The sequence below is a fragment of the Chlorocebus sabaeus genome, chromosome 11 (assembly GCF_047675955.1).
Source record: "Chlorocebus sabaeus isolate Y175 chromosome 11, mChlSab1.0.hap1, whole genome shotgun sequence".
Classification (NCBI taxonomy): domain Eukaryota; kingdom Metazoa; phylum Chordata; class Mammalia; order Primates; family Cercopithecidae; genus Chlorocebus; species Chlorocebus sabaeus.
The window spans coordinates 97,819,576-97,844,682 of NC_132914.1; the positions used below are offsets into that span (position 1 = coordinate 97,819,576).

The following is a 25,107-nucleotide window of genomic DNA, read 5'->3' on the forward strand; positions in this document are numbered from 1 at the left end:
AGCTATCAGCTAGATTTCACAAATAGATGGGGGCTTTTCCAAATATAAAACAGGCCATATCCCCAAATATGGTAATTTGTTCTACCTATTAATCATTTAGCAACCTTTGGGTTTTCAATGCTTGTTGGACATAATAAAGTACTCAGGCCCAACAGTGACCTTCATCTTTCTATTATATCTTTTATTGAGGACCTGCTGTGAATGTTTCACATCCAATTAACCCATATAGTAGCACATGCTATTAAGTGGGTAATCCTATTTTAAGACTTCTTTTTAATAGTTGAATGCAGTTTGGACAATCTATTCCAGCTGGGACTGAAACAATTGAACACAAGCCTTGGGCAGAACAAAAGTTCTAAACAGCTACAGATTGCCTTGTGTGTGGTCTAGTGCACAGCTGATTCCTTGCAATAGTGTATGTCATAAACCCTCAAAGCAGCTCCTACCTTATCCACCAAGGCTGAGAGTTCTTGCTTCAGCTCTCAGCATTGCCAAATAAATGAATTCCACTTTTCTGTCAGGAAGACGGCATGTTGTCTGAATTAATGGATAAGAATGGCTACATAATTTGTAGGGGCTCAGTGCAAAGTAAAAATATGGTACCTCTGGTTTAAAATTATTAATAATTTCAAATGATGACTGCAGAATATTAAACACAGCTAGGGAGAGGCAGAGGCAGATCGACAATCATAGATGTAATGTGGCTAAAATAACATGGAGAAGGGAGGTGCAGATTGTTTTCCATGCCCTGAAATGTATAATTTCCTCTATTATAAACCATAACTTATGGTATATATTTTTCAGTAGCTAATTTTGTGCGCCTTCCTTCCCCTTCAAATTAGGCCCAGAATCAAAGTCTTTTGGGCCCCAATTCAATGAACTTTTGACTCACCAGTACTTTTCAAACTTTCTAAACTGTGACCTTACAACAGTGTTACCTTGAAATCTAGATCTCATCAACACACACATATACAAGTAAATAAAAGCTCTATTAAAGGATGTTTTTACTCACAATGCAAATATTTGCTCTGCTGTTCTTTTACATACCATTTCACTGAACACAAACAAGTGCCAGTCATGACCCACTACATCGATTTTATGAACCGCTAATGGGACACATTACACAGTTCAACAAATACTGCTTGAATATCTATGTTGCTTATCTGCTGGGAGTGGTAGGTGAAGCCTGAGGGTATTTCACCAAAAACCTCCTCTAGAAAAAGAACCACCAAGGCCCATATGAGCTGCTACTAGGGCAAAAAATAGAAATATTTGAACTCTAATAGGGGAATCTAAATTGGGACAATCTTTCTAAAAGTAGTTTGTTAAGTTTACTGTACAGTCTTAAAAATGTGTTCACTCTGACTCAGTGATTCCACCTTTAAAAATCAGGCCAAGGAAATAATCATTGATGTAGGCAAAGACTTAGCTACCAAGGATGATCAATGCAATATCATTTATATAGTGGAGGAAAATTGGAAATAAATGGTCAACAGTTGAGAATTAAAGGAGGGCCTATATCTATGAACTGGATGTACTGCCATTAAGTCATATATGTAATGAAAGGTTTAGTGATAAAAATATTTATGATATGTTAATTGAGGAAAGCAGATACAAAACAGTATATACTGTCAGTATGAAAAAGATGAGGATTTATATAAATTTATATGCATTTAAGGCCAGCCACGGTGGCTCACACCTGTAATCCCAGCACTTTAGGAGGCCAAGGTGTGTGGATCACTTGAAGTCCGGAATTCGAGACCAGCGTGACCAACATGGTGAAACCCCACCTCTACTAAAAATATAAAAATTAGCTAAGTATGGTGGTGCATGCATGTATTCTCAGCTACTAGGGAGGCTGAGGTAGGATAATCACTTGAACCCAAGAGACAGAGGTTGCAGTGAGCTGAGACTGCACCACTGCTCTCCAGCTTAGGTAACAGAGTAATACTCTGTCTCACAAACAAACAAACAAACAAACTGTATTTAAACATTTAGAAGAAAACATATCAACTATTAACAGTATATTCTCTGAATCTATGGTGTATTAGTTTGCTAGGATGGCCATAACAAAATACCATAGACTGGGTGGTGGCTTAAACAGTAGACATTTATTTCTTACAGTTCTGGAGGCTGGAAGTCCAAGCTCAAGGTGTTGGTAGGTTTGTTTTCTCCTGGGGTTTCTCTCCTTGGCTTGAAGATGGCCACCTTCTTGCTGTGTCCTCAGATGGTCTTTCCTCTGTGCATGCATACTTCTGGTACGTCTTCCTCTTCTTATAAAGACACCAGTCCTGTTGGAGTAGGTCCAGTCCTTATGATCTAATTTAATCATAATTATCTCCTCAAAGGCCCTATCTCCAGTTATGATCACATTCGAGATTAGGGCTTCAACTTGTGAATTTTGAGGAGATTACAATTCAGTCCATAACACATGGGTTGTAAGATTATGGGGGAATTTTATTTTCTTCTTTTTGATTTTCTATATTTTCTACAGAAAACTTACAGACTCTACAGTAAACTTAACAAACACTTTTAGAAAGGTTGTCCCAACCTTTCTACACTGATCATTGTGTAATTTAAATTTAAATGACTTGTTTAATTAAAAAAATTGGCCGGGCATGGTGGCTCACACCTGTAATCCCAGCACTTTGGGAGGCCAAGGTGGGCAGATCACAAGGTCAGGAGATTGAGACCATCTTGGCTAACACAGTGAAACCCTGTCTCCACTAAAAATACAAAAATTAGCCGAGTGTGGTGGCAGGCGCCTGCAGTCCCAGCTATTCGGGAGGCTGTGGCAGGAGAATGGCGTGAAGCGAGAGGCGGAGCTTGCAGTGAGTCGAGATCATGCCACTGCACTCCAGCCTGGGCAACAGAGCGAGACTCTGTCTCCAAAAATAAAAAATAAAAATAAAAATAAATAAAATAACCAATATAGGCCTCCTAAAAAGAAGAGTGGGGCAGGGAAGATAATGAAAGCAACATGCATTTAATGTAGGATAAGTGAAGAAACTCATTTGAGACTGTACAATATAACTACAATATAGTTATATTATCTAACTACAATATAGTTATATTTTATCTCCTGGGTTACATAGTCAATAAAGCAGTTTGTGGATATTTTCTTTTTAAAGGGTTCTAATCATTAGCACTGGCTGTCCAAGCGCTGATGAAGCTTCAGCTTCATTCTTCATCCATCTGTAGAAGAGCTTCTCCACAACATGGACCCAGGGACTTCAGTGAGTCACTTAAAATAGCTTGATTTCAGTTACTTAAAATAGTGCGACGGCTCATGCCTGTAATCTCAGTGCTTTGGGAGCCTGAGGCAGGAAAATCTATTGAGGCCAGGAGTTCAAGACCAGCCTGGACAACAAAAAATTTAAAAATTATCAACAAGGGCCGGGCGTGGTGGCTCACGCCTGTAATCCCAGCACTTTGGGAGGCCAAGGTAGGCAAATCATGAGGTCAGGAGTTCGAGACCAGCCTGACCAACATGGTGAAATCCCATCTCTAATAAAAATACAAAAATTAGTCAGGTGTGGTGGTGCATGCCTGTAATCCCAACTACTCAAGAGGCTAAGGCAGGAGAATCGTTTGACCCTATGAGACGGAGGGAGGTTGCAGTGAGCTGAGATGGTGCCATTGCACTCCAGCCTGGGCGACAGAGGGAGACTCCATCTCAAAAAAAAAAAAAACAAAAAAAAAAACAAAAAAAAAAAACAACCAAAAAAAAAATTTAAAAAATAGCCAGTCATGGTGGCACAGGCCTGTAGTCACAGCTGCTACTTGGGAGGCTGAGGCAGGAGGATTGCTTGAGCCCAGGAGTTTGAGATTACAGTGAGCTATGATCATGCCACTGCACTCCAGCCTAGGTGACAGAGCAACACTGTCTCAAAAAAAAAAAAAAAAAAAAAAACCAGCTGACTGCAGGGGTGGATGGGGCTCCCATGTGGCTGCTAGCTTCTGGAAGATTTCATATCTAGTAGAGTATGCCATTTTCTTCTCTTCAATGTTTTTTACCACACACTTTCATGTGATATTTCAGGTTGATCCTTACAATAACCTTATGACATAGGAATTCATTCCCTACTATTATATATATTTTTTGTATGAAGAAACTAAGGTCCCAGAGATTGACTTGCCGAAGATCACATGATCAGACCCAGAGTTCAGACCCAGGCCCCTGACCCTAACATCCATGCTTTCAGTACCACCCCTACCATGTTGCCTTTAGGTCTTGGAAATTTTGTCTCCTTCTGAGAACTCAGCTGCTGGAGTGCTGTGGTGTCTAATAAGAAAAAAGAAGTGATTGAAGGCTGCAGCCACTAAGCACTTTCCAATAGATTGATTCTGTGTTGGGACAAAGACTCACACTCACAGCCAAGCCTGAGCCAGTGGGGAGAGAGGCCAGTTGGATTATCCATGCTCTTTCTCCTTCCCTTTCCTTGTCCATTTCAGTGTCCCCTTCGTGGCCACCCCTTGTGAAGCTGAATGCCCTGACACTGTACTCTGACTGTAGTACTCACTCAGGCCTCAGAGTCTGGCATAGACCCCTCCCTTGATATACTAATATCCAAGGTTTACCTGTTTTGTTTCCTATTTGTTTCAGAATCTTACAGTTCCTGACCTGTTGTGAACTAATTCACTGAGGGGGAGAGGTGAGGAGTGCAGATGTTTAATTGAAAAGAGAGAATCCTGGAAAGGATAAGGAAGTAAAAATATTAATAATAATAATAATAATTTCTATGGATGCAAATCTTTTTTGGCAGGATGGCCTTTCTGCTATATTTGTAATATTATACCAGAGTTGATCACTAACAATATGTTAATGACTTCTATCTCTATTCTATTCAGCAATTAATTAAAATGTCCCAGTACTGATAAGCATTTCACAGAATAAATATTTTGATCTCACTTTCCCTGGGTTGATAGTGGAGTACAGGATAGGAGAAAGTCTATCAGCTTTGGAGAAAACAAACCTGTATTTAAAGCCCCTGATTTGTCTCTTTTGCATAAGTCTTTGTCTCTTTGCCTGAATCTCTCAGGCTTAGTCTCCTCATTTGTTAAAGGAAGATAATACTGTCTGGCTTCTAACTTGTAAGGACTAAGTGAAAGAAGCTTTCATTCTCCCAGGGCTGCCCTGGAGCCCGCTTACCCTGGTTCATGAGAGTCCGTTGTTAAATTTTCAGGGCGTTCTGAGCTGGTTGTTGTTAAACATAGCCCTTATCAAAAATTAAATTATATAAACTTATAATTAAAGACATTAAAACAAACAAAAGTAACAAATACTCAAAACTGATCATGCCCTAATTATTTTGCTATTTTATGGTCGTCTATGCTCTTGTGGTTATTTATGCCTAGTGCATCTATGTGGTGGCATATAATGCTGTGCCAGTTTATTTTTTTATTTTTATTTTTTTTAAATTTATTTATTATTATTAAACTTCAAGTTGTAGGGTACATGTGCACAACGTGCAGGTTTGCTACATATGTATACTTGTGCCATGTTGGTGTGCTGCACCCATCAACTCGTCATTTACATCAGGTATAACTCCCAATGCAATCCCTCCCCCCTCCCCCCTCCCCATGATAGGCCCCGGTGTGTGATGTTCCCCTTCCCGAGTCCAAGTGATCTCATTGTTCAGTTCCCGCCTATGAGTGAGAACATGCGGTGTTTGGTTTTCTGTTCTTGTGATAGTTTGCTGAGAATGATGGTTTCCAGCTGCATCCATGTCCCTACAAAGGACACAAACTCATCCTTTTTTATGGCTGCATAGTATTCCATGGTGTATATGTGCCACATTTTCTTAATCCAATCTGTCACTGATGGACATTTGGGTTGATTCCAAGTCTTTGCTATTGTGAATAGTGCTGCAATAAACATATGTGTGCATGTGTCTTTATAGCAGCATAATTTATAATCCTTTGGGTATATACCTAGTAATGGGATGGCTGGGTCATATGGTACATCTAGTTCTAGATCCTTGAGGAATCGCCATACTGTTTTCCATAATGGTTGAACTAGTTTACAATCCCACCAACAGTGTAAAAGTGTTCCTATTTCTCCACATCCTCTCCAGCACCTGTTGTTTCCTGACTTTTGAATGATCGCCATTCTAACTGGTGTGAGATGGTATCTCATTGTGGTTTTGATTTGCATTTCTCTGATGGCCAGTGATGATGAGCATTTTTTCATGTGTCTGTTGGCTGTATGAATGTCTTCTTTTGAGAAATGTCTGTTCATATCCTTTGCCCACTTTTGGATGGGGTTGTTTGTTTTTTTCTTGTAAATTTGTTTGAGTTCTTTGTAGGTTCTGGATATTAGCCCTTTGTCAGATGAGTAGATTGCAAAAATTTTCTCCCATTCTGTAGGTTGCCTGTTCACTCTGATGGTAGTTTCTTTTGCTGTGCAGAAGCTCTTTAGTTTGATGAGATCCCATTTGTCAATTTTGGCTTTTGTTGCCGTTGCTTTTGGTGTTTTAGACATGAAGTCTTTGCCCATGCCTATGTCCTGAATGGTATTACCTAGGTTTTCCTCTAGGATTTTTATGGTATTAGGTCTAACATTTAAGTCTCTAATCCATCTTGAATTAATTTTCGTATAAGGAGTAAGGAAAGGATCCAGTTTCAGCTTTCTACTTATGGCTAGCCAATTTTCCCAGCACCATTTATTAAATAGGGAATCCTTTCCCCATTTCTTGTTTCTCTCAGGTTTGTCAAAGATCAGATGGCTGTAGATGTGTGGTATTATTACTGAGGACTCTGTTCTGTTCCATTGGTCTATATCTCTGTTTTGGTACCAGTACCATGCTGTTTTGGTTACTGTAGCCTTGTAGTATAGTTTGAAGTCAGGTAGCGTGATGCCTCCAGCTTTGTTCTTTTGACTTAGGATTGTCTTGGAGATGCGGGCTCTTTTTTGATCCTCCCCAAGTCCGTTGGTAGGTGACATTACATTGGTAGTTTGAAATTGGCCACGATTAGAATATTTGTGACATGAAAAAAATTTACAAATCAAGACCTGATTTATTGTATTGTCGATTTTCTAAGGCAGGCGTGTTCAACTTTGGTACTATTGATATTTGGGGCTGCATAATTCTTGGTTGCAGAGGGAGAAGCTGTGCATTGTAGGATGTTTAGCAGCATTCTGGTCTCTACTTACTAAATAACACTCCCTCCGAGTCGTGACAACCACAACTGTGTCCAGATATTGCCAAATATGCTCTGGGGAGCAGAATTGCTGTTTCTCTCCCTTGAGAGCTACTGGTCTAAGAAGTTGGCAAATTAAGGTCAGTGGGCAAAATTTGGCCCATGGATGTCTATATACAGCCCTCAAGCTAAGAAGTTCTACATTTTTAGAGGATTGTAAAACATAACAGAGACTAGGTGTGGTCTGCAAAGCCTAAGATATTTACTTTTTGGCCCTTTAAAGAAAATGTTTGTTGACCCTTAGTCTTAGTGATAAAGAAACTGTTAACAAAGAGATTAAACTTAAAAGTGCATGATGTTAGTAGCTGTTACATTGTGAAGAACACACACAATAACTGAAGAAATGTTCTCCCAGTATATGAAAACTGTTATTTGATTCAGCAAAGAAGCTACTCACATCACTCACGAACAAGTGAATTTCCAACATACGTAAAGTTGGAACTCAAAGAGGGTTCAGTTTAACAAAAATAATTTGTATGAAAATCATAGTTTAACAGTAGATCACATATAACATTTCAGAATGATGTTTATATTGGGGAAAGGATTAGTGGTCTGGAATGCGATTCCATTTGTCAAACCATGGTTGAAAGGCAACCGTAAGTTGGCTATCAATACAAGAGTTTGGCAAAGCTCAATGAAAACATTCCAGTTGACTCACTGGCTACATGGAATTTACAATATACAGAAATTGTATATTTATTATTATTTGTAAAACATGTATTACTTACCTGTTCTATCAGTAAAATTTAAAATAAATGTTTATATGTATATATTCACGCACCTCTCTGAGAGCTGGTTGTTCATCACTTACCAGCACTCCACTGCTCCCACCTCCTGTTCTACCCCTATTTCTTTGTTCCTCCCCCACATTCTTCCTTGAAAGGCATTATCCTCTTTATTTCATGGGATTCTCCAATCTCCCTCCTGTCTTAGAGCCTTTGCTGCTGTCTTTTCCTTACCCTGAAATGCTCTTTTATCTCCTCCTCAACGCCTTTCACTCCCCACACATCAGAGATCCTTCCATCTTAGCTAAAACATCACTTTCTTAGGGGAAGGCTTTTTAAACCCCTTTGACATGTTGGGGGCTCCCTGCTAAATACAATCACAGAACCCTGTACTTCTCCTTCATAACATGCTGTCACAAGAGAACTTACAAGATTATCTGTGTAGTTTTTATTAATTGTCTGTCTCCCACACCAGGCTGTAAATTGCATCACTGCAGGGACCACATCATTTTGTTCACTGCTGATTCACCAGTGCTTAACTGACTGTTTGGAAAATATTAACTGCTCAGTAAATGCTTATTCCTTTTCCCCTTCTTTCTTTCTGTGCTAGTTAGAATTAATCCCATGAATACAGAGCACATTTTCTGTTTGTTATGATTAATGGAGAGTATTGTATGACACCCTGAACTTTTCCATCTTATCACATAACACAAGTGAATGTTATTCATTCTTTATGGGATTTACTTTATTATTATTATTGCTGTTATTATTTTGCTGAGTCTCCCTCCTTCATGGGATGTTGAGCTTTCAGAGCTTGGGTTTTGGGCCTCTCCTACTCAGCACTAGCACATTGCCTGGGGCATCCAGTTATCAGGGACACAGTGGTGAACAAGATAGGTGTAGTCGTCTATTTATGTTCCATATAGTGAGAGAGACATGAAATATGTCCATGTATGCCAAGTGGTGCTCAGTGCTTAGTGCTACAGGGTAAAATAAAGCAAGGTAAGAATGAGAAGAGAGGCCAGGTGTGGTGGCTCACACCTGTAATACCAGCGCTTTGGGAGGCTGAGATGGGAAGATCGCTTGAGCTTAGGAGTTTGAGACAAGCTCAGGCAACATGGTGAAACCCCATCTCTACTAAATACAAAAAATTAGCTGGGTGTCATGGAACATGCCTGTAGTCTCAGCTACTCGGGGGACTGAGGCAGGAGAATCGCTTGAACCCGAAATGCTGAGGTTGCAGTGAGCCAAGATCACGCCACTGCTCTCCAGCCTAGACGATAGAGCCAGAGCCAGACTCTGTCTCCTAAAAAAAAAAAAAAAAAGAATGAGAGGAGATATCCTGGACTGAGGAGAAAAATGGCATTGTATTTGGTGTGTCCAGGAAAGGCCTCTCTGGTAAGATGAGTAGAAACCTGTAGCATGCAGTGGAAGGTCTCTGGGCAAAAATCAATCCAGGCAATGGAACAGAAAGTACAGGGGCCCTGGGGAGAGAATGTGCTTTATGAGTTCAGAGAACAACAAAGAGGCCTCATGACATGTCACATGTCACTCATGACAGGGTGAGTGATAGAGGAAGTTAGACCTATGGTGGGATGGGGTAGGATTCAGGGTCATTTAGATCCTTGGGATCACTGTAAGAAGTTTGGCCACTACTCTGAGAAAGATGAAAGCCAGTGGGGGTTTTGAGCAACAGAACAACATGATCCTTTGGTTTTGGTAGGATCACTCTGGTTGCAATGCTGGGAACAAATGACAGAGTGCAAGCATGGAAATAAGGAGGCCACTTAGGAGGCCATGGCACAAACCCAGGTGCAAGAAACCTGGCATGGACCAGAGAGATGACAGTGGAGGTGGTGGGAAGGTATCAGATTCAATACATATACTGTGAAGGTAAAACTTAAACATTTGCTAATGGATTGATTGTGTGGTGTAAAGAGAAGAAAAATAATTGTTGAAATTTTTGAATGGGCACTTATGTCATGCCCAGCACTACGTGCTACACCTTTGGAGATCCAAAAGGATGAGAGATACATGCCACCCTCAGGGAGTACCCAGTCCAGTGGGCAAATACGATTGTCAGTGTGAAGGCCCAGAAAAAATAACAACAGTTAACCCCTACACAGCACTTTCTGTGTGTCAGGTACCAGTACTTTGCATAGATTAATTCATTAAATCCTTACAATAACCTCATATGAAATACATAGTAATTATACCTTTATTTTACAGATGGGGAAACTGGGACAGATGTTAAGTAAAAGCCAAAGGTCTGAAGGTCACACAGCTTGTAAGTGGCAGAGCTGGGATTTGAACCCAGGCAGGCCAGTGCCAGAGTCTGTGTCTTCAGTCATTGTCTCCTTCTCTGCTGGAGAGAATGAAATCACAGTACAAACTCTTATCATCCAAGAAGAAATGGGCTTGGTGTCACACAGAAGTCACATAGGAGTCCCTCAGGCAGCCCATAGCTGCAGAGTGCAGTGAGTGTCAGTGCAAACTCTCTTCAAATGAAAATGTACAGGCCTGGGGTGCCCCTCTTCCTTGTGCCAAAGGGACTGGAGGATGCACCATAGTACATTGGGAACCCCCAGAAGTAGGTAGGAAGTGGGAGCCTGTAGGACCTACAAAAAGGCTATTTTATAAGAGAAGCAGAATATAACATTTCTAACAGGTTTGAATATAGATCTTCTACCAGCTGACCTTGTGATGGGAAACAAATGACACACATCACAGATGGGAAATGCACACATCACACACACACACACACACATACACACACACACACATGCATGTGCAGCCATGCTACTTTGCAAAGTTGGTTCTCAGCTCACTCACTGATTAACAGAAAGTTACACAATGCTTTTTCTGTGACAGGCACTGTGCTAAGCCAGGCAGTAGATACAAAGACAAGTCTACTACCATGCCTGGTTTTTGTAAAGGAGATAAAACAAGTAGAAAACTATAATATATAAGGTCAGAGGAGTTAAGGGACAGCAAGGAAACTATAAATGTTTGGTAGGGAGAGTAGGGGCAGGTGAAGAATGGGGCTGGCTTCAGGGAGCACTCTGCTTCTGTTTCATGCCTGGAAGATGTGTGGGTGTGCAAAGAAGGTAGCTGAGGTAGAAGGAAGAGTTTGTGCAAAGGAGTGGAGGCGGGAGAGCTTGGTACAGGTTGGCAGAGATTGGGATGTCTGGAGACAGAATGTGAGAAAATCCTAGAGACATTAGGGCTAGATCTTCAGGGGTGGAAGGGGTTCTAAATGTCATGCATTTTTGTGTTTGTTTGTTAGGCGTAGAGAGTGCATTGGGGATTTTTGATGAGGGGAGCACCTAGCAAGTTGCTGGGTACATAGTAGGCTGACAATCAATCAATGATGGTTCTACTAATGAAGGAAAGAAATAATAATGGCCACAAATTGTTGGGTGATTGCTATCTGCCACACTAGTTTATGAACATTTTAACTGCTCATATAATTCTCATCACAGCCCATGAGATGGTTTCTCCATATCCATTCTACAGATGAGGAAACTGAGACTCAGAGAGGATAAGGGTCTTGCTCAAGGCTGTGACTAAAAAGTTGGCATCTAACCAGAGTCCATGCTTCCACACTGCTGTGCAATTTGGAAAACAGAAGAAGGGGAGAGAAGAAAAAGGGGTTATGGGACCAATGTCATCCAGAAAGGAAGCTATGATAGGCCCAAATTAGGAGAAGAACAACGTGGGTTGGAAATAAGAGACATTCCAAAGATACAATCAACCCAAATCTATTATTGTTTGATATGAGTGGCTGGGCAGAGGGAAGGGTCAAAAAACCTCCCAGCTTTCAGTCCCTGGGAAGTGATAGAGCTATTCAAAGAAGTTGGAGTGAGAGAGAGGGAAGATGACAGTTTGGTTTTAGTTAATGTGCACAGAAATATGGGTGCCCAGGAGACCCCAAAATGGCCAGAGGAGAAGTGCTTTCAAAGGCAAGCTGCAGAGCTCTTGGGTTTGGTCACATTCCTCATTCTGGGACTCTGCGGGTTTGTCTTGGGAATCTCGAGGCTCTCCCAAGGTTCCTTTCTATGTTTACATCATTTAGCAGGGAAAGATTGTTAATGACTAATCTGTGTCCATGAGGCACAGAGCCAAGGAAGAGATGCTGCTGCTAGCCCGGAAGGCCGCCTGTGATCATGCACAGCACACTAGAACTCTCTCCTCCTCCTCACCTCATTGTCTCCCTGACTTATCCTAATGCGAAATTGGATTCTGAGCATTTGTAGCAAAATTGCTGGAATCTGGAGAGGAAGACTCGATTCAGAATCCTCCCAGGGCCTTGAAAGTCCATCTCTGACCCAAAACAATCCAAGTAAGTACCTAATTCCTTTGGGAGTGGGGTGTCTATCTCATGGCAACAGAGAAAAAATAGTCACTTAAAAGTTTCTCTTTGACATCAGTAATTTATGTCAATAAATGAATTCTAAGTTAGTAGAGTTTGATATAAAGTCCTGAAAATTAAAAAAAGAAAGAAACTCAAAAATGAAAAGAAACAGAAGTAGAAGTTAATGAGTCTTAACAGTTGCTTACCTATTGAAAACTTATTTAGAAATATTCTTTTAACATTGTGGTCACCTAAGTAAATCACTGGAGATAGTAAATTTCAGAAATGTTTCTGTTCTGATTCCATAAACAATTGACCTGTATAGCGTGCTATATTTTGGTGATTTATCAACTCTTGAAGTGAGTTTGGGAATATTGCTAATGTCAGATGACTTGCGAACTAAGAATAGGACATTTAACCTATGCTTAATTGAAATGAAATTTTTCCCTAAAAGAAGAGTAGGTGGAAAAATTCTTCTATCTTGACTTCAGTTGTAAATTCTTCTATTGCTTTGCACTTCCAATATTAATATCAAATGGAAATATTTTTAAAAGACAGAAATGTGAGTATAAGGAAGAACTTTAGTAACGAAATTGTCCAAGGACTAAATCTATAGATAAGATATCTCTTTGTCTCCTTACTGACAAAGTGAATGGGGCAACTGTGGAGCCTCACTTACTTCTTTTAATTGGGTTTGTATTTAGAAGGGAGGGGCAGGAGGGAATGACAAGTGACTCACCTTGAATTCTTCCTCTAAGAAACACCTGAGCTTTGAGCTTTAAAGAAATCTGATGCCGTTTCTGGTGCTGTTTTAGAACCACTTCAGGAGTATTGATAAGAGGGGTAGGGACCCTTAGAAATAATATTAGTGATAAATAAGAAGGTAGGAAGAAACTTTTGGAGGTGATGAATAGGTTTATGGTATAGATTGTGATGATGATTTAATGAGTGTATACCTATCCCCAGACTCATCGAAGTGTATACATGGAATACGTAAAGCTTTTATATGTCAGTCACACCTCAATAAAGTGGTTTATATATACATATTTTTTTTTCTGTTCCTAAAAAAAGGGAGAAGAGAGGGAAAGATGTACATGGAGCTACCATTTTGTTTCTAGTTGTGATTTTATAAAATGATAGATGCTTTTATCTTTGTGTTACCTTCCCACCCCCAGTCCTCCAAATTATGGATCTGTGCCATTTGTACCATGGACTTTTCTGTTTTCTGAGGATGTTGCAACAAATACTGATGCAATTGCTGGTTAACTGATGAAGTACTGGCCAGGGACAAAGCTGTCTTGACCCTTCCTCAAGATTTGCAGCAATTTCCCACCATGTACCTCTGCCCTCTCCCCGCAGCTGGAGAGGGAAAGTGATGGAATCCTTGTCCTTCCTCTCGTTTCCACCTCTCCGAGATTGGGCCAGTTGCAATGGAATATCCAGTGGTTGTGAGGCCCTTGTACTCTGTAAGGAAAAGAAAAGAAATGTGTGTATGCATGAGTGTGTGATGGAGCTAACTTTTCTTCAGTGCCTACTAACATGTCCTAGCCTTTACTTCACCTGCCTGTTTCTTTCTTACAACAACCCTGTATGGGACTTTTTTCTTTATTTTTCTTTTTTATTATTATTTTTTGAGACAAAGTCTCGCTCTGTCTCCCAGGCTGGAGTGCAGTGGCGCGATCTCCGCTTACTGCAACCTCTGCCTCCTGGGTTCAAGCGATTCTCCTGCCTCAGCCTCCTGAGTAGCTGGTACTACAGGTGCGCGCCACCATGCTGCTAATTTTTGTATTTTTAGTAGAGACAGGGTTTCACTATGTTAGCCGGGTTGCTCTCGAACTCCTGACCTCAGGTGATCCGCCCACCTCGGCTTCCCAGAGTGCTAGGATTACAGGCTTGAGCCACTGTGCCCAGTCAGGAGTTTTTCTTATACTCATTTTACAGATGAGAAAACAGACTCGAAAAGGACAAGTAACCAGTGCACAGGCAGATGGTTAGGAAGTCGCAGGACCTAAATTTGAGGGTGAGTCTTTCTGACTCCAAAGCCTCTTCCTGGCTACTCCGATATTGGCGGAGGCTGGGAAAACTTGAAATGAGGAATGATAGGGGAGCAGGGGGATCCTAGCCGTTAAGCATTCCAGCCTGACAGAGGTGATTTGTTAAACCCAGGAACAAGTTTGACATTTCCTGAAACCTCCTGCATAGGGCATTTTTGAGTGATTGCACCATGAGTAGGGAAACTGAAAAGTTTCGAGCACTATTTGTTTTCACCCAGAGACCAGTCTAGGATAGCTTTTTGGACATTTCATTTATCAGCATTTTAATTAAAGACCACAATGAACTCTCCATGCTGCTGTGATTAGGGACATCTTAGAGGAGCTCAGAACTGCTGTGGCTTACAGTCTCTGGATTATGAGTGCCATGAGAATGCATACCATGATGTGATAGAGTTTCAAAGGCTCACGTTGTCATTAGGTGGGTGCATAAAGGACAAAAAGTTCTTTTCTTCATAGAAAGAGATTTCCCTTCTCTTTACTCTCAGTCTCATCTTTATCTTAATCTGTAGCAACATAGATTATAAAGGGAAATTAAAAAATATAGGAACAAGCCAGACACAGTGATGCGTGCCTGCGATGCTAGCAGCTCGGGAGGCTGAGGTGGAAGGATTGCTTGAGCTCAGGAGTTCAAGGCTGCAGTGAGCTATGATCATGCCACTGTACTCTAGCCTGGGTAACATAGTGAGACACCACCTCAAATTTTTTTTAAAATAAGAAGTAGGAAAAATTTTCCTCCCATGTATTTTTTATTGTCACAGTCGTTTCTACCAGTGACGATGTAGTTAACAGGCATCACTATACGAGTGTCCTTAGTCACCAAGCTGTATGAGGAGGCAAAAATCATTATTACGTACAAATATCCATCCTTCTCTCTTTTCTCTCCCTTCTCTCACCCTGCTCTGGAATCCCCTAACCCCTTTGCTCTTCACAGTGAATTATTTTCTCCCTCAGTTTGCCCATTTCCAATTTTGGCCATAAAGGAACATCTACTATTCCTACTCTATCTGCTTTGTAAATTTGTGATAAAATGACACTAATATAATGCAACTTGATTGCAAAGTAAAATTGCAAATATTGCACAGGAAAAAAATAAGATTGGTTATTTGTTAGGATTAAGAAATATAACAGGGTTGTGGTGATTAAAATAAATATGTATAAATATAAAATAACTTTTTATTAATTTTCATTTTTTTTAAGATAAAATCCTAACAAAACTTTGAGATTTTGCTTCCCATTTTAAAGAGATTTAGATGTCCTTTTCCAGGTCTCAATGAACCTGAGATAATCTGGGTCTCTTACACTTTAATTAATGTTATGAATGTAAAGAAAAGGAGAAATGGTGTGGCTTTGCATTGTCAAGTCCTGTAGATATATTTAACACAGTTATCTGGAAAACATGGTAAATAATATAGCTGTGCATGGAGAAGACAGTCCTGCTGTGGGATGTTGCTGATTACAGAAAATAAAAACACTGCTCTGGGCTGAGACTGTTTCTAAGCAGAGAGCTATTTGCTGCCATGTCCTCGAGAGCTATGGAAGCTGCCAGTGTAGATGGCGAGTTGATACCAGCCTGGGGCTTAAGGAGCAAAAGCTGGTTGCCATCCAGAATTTGCAGGGCAGAGACGGGACAAAAAATTGTCATTCCAAAGTGGTCATGTAAAAGATTCTTGTTCTCCTGGAGTCCCGACTGAATGTGAGGCTATAATTGGGCTTCAGGGGGGCCAGGGTCACTTGAGACTACATTTAAAAATCTATGCATTTTACAGAGAATTTTCAGGGCAGTGAAATCATTCTACATGATATTACCAATGGTGGGCACGTGTTAGTATACACTTGTCAAAACCCATAGAATACACAACACCAAGACTGAGCCCTAATGTAAACTATAGTCTTTCGCTGATAAAGATGTGTCAGCGTAGGTTCATCGCTTGTAAAAAAAAAATGTGCCACTCTGGTGCTAGTTGTTGAAAGTAGAGGAGGCTGCGCATGTGTGGGGGGTTGGGGGAAAGAGGTATATGGAGGCTGTCCGTACATTTTGTTCAATTTTATAGTGAACATAAAACTTCTCTTAAACATGTATTAATTTAGAAAAATCTCTGTAGTTTGTATATGTCTTTCCTAGAGAGAGGTTTATAATTTTCACTGAAGCTCAAAAATACTGTACAGTCCTAAAATTGTTTTAAGAAAATGAAGCAAACCTTTCTCTTCTAGAGCATCTAAATATATCTGCTTATAGCACCTGATTATATAATTGGCAAAATTGAGGACAGGAAATGATGCCCGAGGAGACTGACATATCTTAATGTAGTCACTGTGTTAAAAGTTACAACATTATAACTAAGTCTAAAATATTTTTTGACCTTCCCCTAGCCCCATTCTCCTCTACTTCACTGTTTCAATGTTAATACAAACCAAAACACTTTAATCTTATTTAACCACTTCCTAATATTTGATACTACAGAGCATTGTTCATTTAGTCATTCAACTGTTGATGGTTTTTTAGGTGGTTGGTTCCCTTTCTGCATTAGAGGCAATGTTACAATGAACATCCTGGTGCACACTGGCAAATATTTCTCTAGGAAAGATACCTAGGAATTAAAATTGCACTTTATTTTAACATACACTGCTAAAGAGCCCTCCAAAAAGACTAAAATCTATGCCCCCACTAGCAATATGTGAGAATACATATTTTCATACACTTCGAATATTATCAAAGTTAAAAATTTTTGATAATCTGATAGGTGAGAATGGTATTTAGTTAGAGTAATTTCCATTTTTCTAATTATTATTAGTTTCAGATATTTTCTGTGTTCACTGGCCACTTGTGTTTCCACTTTGGTGAACTTCCTTTTCGTATCCTTTGCCAGTTTCTCTCTTGGATTGTTTATCCTTTCTGTTTTTATTTATAGGAATCATTTATATATTGTTTGTACTAATATTTTTGCTGTTATTTATGTTGTAAATATTTTCATCCATTTTAATATATTTAGCTTTGTTTATAATGCCTTAATCTCTGTCTTACACTTCAATGTTCTCAAATGTATTCTTTTCCTATTTACTTCTTATTTAATAAAGCCCTTCTCAATCCCCAAATCCACAAAGATCATAAATATATTTTCTCCCAATAATTTTATAATTTTCAAAGTCTTTAATCCATCTGAGATGTATTTTCCAAGAATGATGCATAAGGATATCTTCGTTTTTACCCTCAAAGCAGAGGCAATTTTCTTGCCACGATTTCTTGAATAGTCATCCATCTTCCACTGATTTGAGCTGAGTCCACTAGCTACAGCACAGACAACCATTTAGGGTTGTTCAGAACACAGCATGCTATTTTCCCTTCCTATAGCCATCCTGTTGCATGCCGTTTTCCTAGCCTAATGCCTGTTCCTTCAAGATTAGGTTCAGGAATCAACCCTCCACGCTCAGAAATATTTCCGTCATTCTCCTCCCTATACCCTTGTTTAAAACTCATCAATTACTTCCATTTAGAAGAACATCCAAACTTCTTACCATAGCCCACAGGCCATACAAGAGCTGCCTACTCTCAGACCTCATCTCCTATAGCACCTCCTTGGCTCACTCATTTCCAGCCTCGCTGGGCTTGTGTTGTTCTTCCAACACTCCAAGCCCAGGCCCTTAGCTTTTGCTGATCACTCTGCCTGAACTTATTTTCCCTTTGCATGACTTACTCATTCTTGTCCTTCACATCTCAGTTCGAATGTCCACTTTTCAGAGAGCTCTTCTCTGACTGCCCTCTCTAAAATAGTGTTCAACTACAACACTGTATCCTTCTCTTTTACTTCCTTATTATCCTCATTAGAAATCCTATTATTTGTTGACTTGTGTATTATTCACTTATAACTCTAGAATGTAAGCCCTCTGTCTTACCTACCACCGTATTTCTAAAACCTAGACCAAAACTTGGTATACTGTAGAGAATTAATGAATATTGGATGAATGAATGTCCCTGCTTGGGCTCCTGATGGCACCTGTGCTTAGCTCTGTTGTAGCAATCCTCACACTACTATAATTGGGTTTTTCTTGCCTGACTTTTCTACTAAGCTTTCTGAAAAGTCATTATTTTTTACTATGTCCAGTGCCTGTCAATAAATGTACACTGACTAAATAAATGAGTGAATGAATGGGAAATTGATGTTGAAATGCCATTTTTAAAGAGTAAGTACCTTACCACACATAGCTAAAGAGACCAACAGGCACATCCACCATGCTAGTGGGAAATCTTAGATCTATGAATTTATTAGAAACATTTCTATCTTCCAAGTTACCACAGGAGACAGTTTTACTGATAGTTTCATGATTATAAAAGGATCGCCACCTTCCCACCTCCTATGGGAATTTTCTTACTGCTCTTCCAGTTTCCACTAACGCATCTCCTCACTGCCCTTCTAGCCTCAGATCATCCCCCAATCCCAAAGCCCAGGCTATATATGTTAGGGGTTTTCTTAGACAGCATCTCACTTCTAGGTACTGATTTCTCTACCAGTTATTTGTTTCTTTGTAACAACCATCCCAAAGCTTAGTGGCATAAAACAGGAATGATCCATTAATTCTCATAGTTCTGTGGGGCAGCTGAGCAGCTTCTCTGCTGGTTATACCTGGGTTCACTCATGTTGCTCATTCAGATGTGAGATCAACTGGAATGAAAGGACCGAGATGGCCTCTCTCATGTCTGGGGTCTTGATGTGGCTGTCAGCTGTGACAGTTGGAAGAGCTGAACTTCTTTCTCCATGAGATTTTTAAATCTGGGATATCTGCAAACAGTATGGCAATCTCAGAGCAGCATTCTTAGATGTGAAAAACAGAAGCTGCAAGGTTTCTTAAGGCCTGGCTTGGAAGTCCCACAACCTCACTTCTACCACATTCTGTTGGTCAAGGAAGATATTAGACCAGTTCAGGTCCAAGGACTAGGGAAACAGACTTCGTGCATTGATGAGAGGAGTGGCAAACTCACACTGTAAGAGTGTGTGGAAAGGAAGCAGTTGTGGTGGCCATCTTTGCAAACAATTTACATGAGTAAGAGGCACAATATTTCAGAAGATCCAATGAAGTATTTGAAAAAGATGACAAGTTAGTCACGGAGAAAGCATTAAACAAATAGCTTCTTGACCATTTTGACTAATGTACATACATGAAAAAAGAAAAAACAAACTTTCCTGATTATGAAGAGCCAACATTTAGAAGACAATCACCACAACAAAACTATTCCTGGTAGTTCTAATGGAAGAGAAATTAACAACGGGAAATTTGGGAGATTAATTAAAACTATTCCGGCCCAGCATGGTGGCTCACTCCTGTAATCCCAGCACTTTTGGGAGGCTGAGGTGGGCAGATTGCTTGAGCTAAGGAGTTCTAAACCAGCCTGGGCAACATGGTGAAATCCTGTCTCTACAAAAAATTTAAAAAAATTAGCTGAGGCCAGGCACAGTGGCTCACACCTGTAATCCCAGCACCCGTCTCCACTAAAAATACAAAAAAATTAGCTGGGCATGGTTGAGGGCACCTGTAGTCCCAGCTACTCGGGAGGCTGAGGCAGGAGAATGGTGTGAACCCGGAGACGGAACCCGGGTTGCAGTGAGCCGAGATCACGCCACTGCACTCCAGCCTGGGCGACAGAGTGAGACTCCGTCTCAGAAAAAAAAAAAAAAAATTAGTTGGGCTGGTGGTGCATGCCTGTAGTCCCAGCTACTCGGGAGGTCGAGGCTGCAGTGAGCCAAGATGGCACCACTGCACTCCAGCCCAGGTGAAAGAGAGAGACCCTGTCTCAAAACAAACAAACAAAGAAAAAACAACAAAAACCCTGAAACAAAACAAAACAGTTCCTGGGGTGGTCGACTCATGTATAAAATGGTTCCCATGGGGAGACTGAAAAGCCTATTACTTAAGAGATTTCCAGCAAAAATAGTTACCGTTCACTAATTAGTCTACATTGTGGGGAAGCAGACTTAGTTGTTAGGTTTTTTTATGTGACAAAAAAAAAAAAAAATCCTTCTTCGGCTCTTGTGTGTATTGTGTTGTATGCCTCTATTCACTAATTTCTGTCCTATGGCCCAAACAAGACTGATTCTAAAGGTGGTTATCTAGTAGGGTATATTATTCATTCACTCATTTATGTATCAGTTACTTTATTTATTCATGCAACCATTTGCTCATTTACTCAATTAACAAGAATTTATTGTGCATCTAAGATGTACCTGGTTGGCATTGTGCTAGGCATTGGAGATCCAATGTAATCTCTCCCAGAGCTGCTGGTTTAATGGGAGAAACAGAAAACCAAATCCACAAAAACAAAGGTTGAATTACCGTCGTAACACCACTACAAGGAAGAGGTACCCAGGATTATGAAAGTCTCCTGGAGTTTGTGCTAGTCAAGCAGTTGAGAAGCAGGGCTAGACCTAGAGCTAGGCAAGTGAGGCACTGAGGGTGCAAAATTTAAGAAGACATTCACTTCTGGGTTCCTGGTCCTAGAGGCCTCAACTCCAGGTGCTTCTTCTACATCTAGTTGGAAATAAAGGTCAGCTGTTGTTTAGGCACCATTGTGTAAGCTCCAGAGAGCAGAGAAGCTTCGAAAGCTGTGGATATCTGGTTGATGCAGGTACTTTTATTTATTTATTTTTTTGTTTGCTTGTTTGTTTGAGATACATTCTCACTCTGTCACCAGGCTGGAGTGTAGTGGCACACTCTTGGCCCACTGCAACCTCCGCCTCCCAGGTTCAAGCGATTCTCCTGCCTCAGCCTCCCAAGTAGATGGGACTACAGGCGTGTGCCACCATGCCCGGCTAATTTTTGTATTTTTAGTAGAGATGGGGTTTCACCATGTTGGCCACAATGGTCTTGATCTCTTGACCTCATGATCTGCCTGCCTGGACCTCCCAAAGTGCTGGGATTACAGGCACGAGCCACCGCGCCCGGTCGATGCAGGTATTTTTGATGTATAAACCTGAAGGAAGTATGCCTTTCAATGGAGATTTTAGAAACAGCAAAAGAAGTTTGAGAAGAAACAAAATAATACTGTGGGTAAACCCTGTTCCAACTTACCTGATTGATTTGTGCATGTGAACAGCTAATGCTGAGTGCCTTAGCAGAAGTGACTTTACAGAACTGCCCAGTGACCTTCACTAAGGATTGCAGGTGGCTGGTGGTAGTCTCGGTGGGAGAGCTGCATGACAGCATGGATTGAGAGTTAGACACAGGTTACATCCCCACTTGCTTTTTACTAGTTACATGACCTGGGAAAGATTGCTTAGTCTCTCTAAACCTCAGTTTTCTCATCTGTAAAGTGTTTGTATTAGCCCTTACTTAGCTTATGATGGATTAAATCAGATAACATCACATGGAACCTGCCTACTCATTAAAGTTATTTTAATTTTAATTTTAAAAATTTAATCAAAATGTTAATTTAAATATTAAATTTTATTTTAATCTATCACCAAAAAATCTATGTAGTGGTTACTAAGATAGTAATAAAAATTGTTTGGTCCTTATAGAACACTGTTTTCAGAATGATGTGGTCCATTGGCCATATTGGCTCACAGCCATCCTTGTTGGCCATATATTGCGCTTGACGTGTCTCTGGATTTTTGGAAGTATCTATTTAATGTAAATCTGTATTTCTGTCCTGGAAAGAACTTCAGTTTGAGTGCTGCTTGAAGACCAAATGCTTGGAAAAATAAAATATTTTTTCTTTTCCTAGAGCTCTTTTCTCTTTTTCCTTAAGAACATATTTCCAGGCCAGGTGTGGTGGCTTATGCCTGTAATCCCAGCACTTCAAGAGGTCAAGGAGGACAGATCACTTGAGGTCAGGAGTTCGAGACCAGTCTGGCCAACATGGCGAAACCCTGTCTCTACTAAAAATACGAAAATTAGCTGGATATGGTAGCGCATGCCTGTAATCCCAGCTACTCGGGAGGCTGAGGCAGGAGAATCGATTGAACCCAGGAGATGAAGACTGCAGTGAGCTGAAGTTGCATCACTGCACTCCAGCCTGGGTGACAGAGCAAGACTCTGTCTCAAAAAAAAAAAAAAAAAAAAAAAAAAAGTATTTCCACCCTTTGGGCAGAATCTAAGACTTCCTCTGAGCATAAAAAGATGATGGTTAGAAAACCTTCATGTTTTTTCCTGCCCTTTAAAAATGGATTACATAGATATCCAACAAAGTGTATACTTGGCTATCAACAACTGAGTTCATCTGAGACAATGTCACCATGAATGATGGCTTGATGTGTAGAGTTCATAGTGAACTAATGCATGTAATCGGTTTTTATCTTCATCCTCCAAAAACTAAGATTCCTCTGTCGTCAGAGTCAAAGTTATTTAATTGCAGCAGTGTCTTTCCAAGGTCTCCGATTGCAAGTGGTTTATGCTAAATCAGAGGAGCTCCATACACCCTGAACTTCCCGTGACACACAATATCTAAATAAGTAAATATTGATAACCAGAAAGTGGGAGTCCAAGCTACCAGTAACTATGTGTCTTATCACAATAAAAACAAACAGTGCATACCATTTCTAAAATAATTCCTGAGTCCTTAAACGATGACTTAGGTTACAGCATTTTAGAAATAAACATTTTGTCCCTGCTTTCACCAATACCCAAGGCTGGAACTTTGCATCATCGGGCTGCTGCTTCTCCTTCCTCCTCCTTTTTGTATGGCGTACACAAGTTCCTTCCTTCCCACCTGTACTGACGCCACACAGGTTCCTTCCTTCCCACCTCTACTGACGCCACACAGGTTCCTTCCTTCCCACCTCTACTGAGGCCACACAGGTTCCTTCCTTCCCACCTCTACTGACGCCACACAGCTTCCTTCCTTCCCACCTCTACTGAGGCCACACAGGTTCCTTCCTTCCCACCTCTACTGACGCCACACAGCTTCCTTCCTTCCCACCTCTACTGAGGCCACACAAGTTCCTTCCTTCCCACCTCTACTGACGCCACGCTGCTATGCACTCCGGTCATAACACAACAACTTCCTGAATGTTTCTCCTTCTTTTACTGCTTCCCTCCCCCGCCCACCTTCTCACTAGAGTAATCGTAACTACTGATTTCATTGTGCCACTCAAAATTTCCAGTAGCTCCCCACTGACCACAGTTAGGCTCCCCAAACATTTTATGGGAAGGAATTACTTTTTCCTCAAAGCTTTAAGAATGGTGTGTAGCAAGGGCAAGAATGTGTGAGAAAGAGAGAAGCCCCGTATGAACTTACGTATTTTTACATAGGAAGCTTTCCATATATAATTTCATTCGATCTTTTCATTGTGAAATATTTTCAACATGCAACAAAATAGAGTAATATAATCAAATTCCTTGTATTTATTGCTCAACTTAGAAGGAGAGTATTACAGGTATTATAGATACTCCCCATGTACCTGCCCACTCACATTCTGCAGTTCTATTCCAAATATGAGGCTCATTACTTTCATTCATGTCTTTACAGTTAAGGCAAGGATCACAAGCGTTTTCTACAAAGGATAGACTGAATATCTTAGACTTTGCAGACCATATGGACTGTATTGTAACCACAGTAGTTAACTCTGTCACTGTAGCTTAGAAAGGAGCCATAGACAACAAGTAAACAAAAGGGCAAATCTGGTCTTTGGCAGGCTGGGTTGGGTCTGAGAGTCATAGTTTGCTGACCCCTGCAGTAGAGTAACAGTAGTAATATGTAGCACTGTTTTGCATATCTTTACATCAAAATGTGTGTATTATTCTGCAACCTGATTCTTTTGCTCAATATGATGTTGTCCCATTTATTCATATGAATACATCTAGTTCTAGTTCATTTTATTTTATTTTAGTTTTTAATGTTTTTGAGATGGAGTTTTGCTCTGTTGCCCAGGCTGGAGTGCAGTGGCGCGATCTCGGCTCACTGAAATCTCCGCTTCCTGGGTTCAAGCGATTCACCTGCCTCAGCCTCCCAAGTAGCTGGGATTACAGGTGTGTGTCACCACCCCCGGCTAATATTTTGTATTTGTAGTAGAGATGGGATTTCACCATGTTGACCAGGCTGATCTCAAACTCCTGACCTCAGGTGATCCACCCACCTCGACCTCCCAAAGTGCTGGGATTACAGGCGTGAGCCACTATGCCCAGCTGCTAGTTAATTTTATAGTCATTTATTTTAGTTCAGATTATAATTATTTTAATTGCTGTATAGTATTCAACTGTGAATGTGTAATTTATTTATTGTATCCATTCTCTTTTTGATGGACATTATGCTGTTTCCAATTTCTTACCATTGGAAACAATGTGGTGAACTTTTTTTATACATGTCACTGTATACATATATTTGAAAACCTATGAAAGGTTCACTTTTTAATCTTTACAGCAACCCTATTATTTCAATTTAACCCCCCAATCAGGGGAGCCTCTCGGTGGTAGTGTCGGGAGGAGGTGCTGAGTGAGCAGTTCCAGGTCACGTGTGAAGCTACGGAAGGTCAGAACTGGCACTCCACCCTTAATCTTCTCATGTCTCATCCCCAGTGATATTTATACTAGACCAAAGCTATTATTTCTGCATACGTAAAACATTGCTAGCCATGCAAAGAGAATACAAAATAAATATAAGCAATGCTTCCTCTCTTCTAGAAGTTTACAATCTGGTGATATAGTAAAGACAAAAGAGATGAAGTCAAAGCATTAATTACCGTATGAGGAGGAGGGAGAGAAAAACGACAAGGAAGCATCCATCAACAAACTGGGACATACAGGGGAAAAATTGATAAGACTGAGAGGTATAAGAGCACATTTG

The 25,107-nt window shown here is 40.5% G+C and overlaps 1 protein-coding gene across 4 annotated transcripts in view; it reads left to right on the top strand.

Annotated features, from left to right (window-relative positions):
• Positions 1-12,039: 12,039 nt before the first annotated feature.
• NR1H4 (nuclear receptor subfamily 1 group H member 4) overlaps positions 12,040-25,107 on the top strand; it is an 87,232-nt gene continuing 74,164 nt past the window's right edge. For 2 of the 4 annotated variants that reach the window (XM_037996651.2, XM_037996652.2), the window contains exon 1: positions 12,040-12,270. The gene's annotated coding sequence lies outside the window, so the exon portion shown is untranslated. The remainder of the gene's footprint in view (positions 12,271-25,107) is intronic. The other 2 variants (XM_008004373.3, XM_008004374.3) reach the window with 1 other exon arrangement.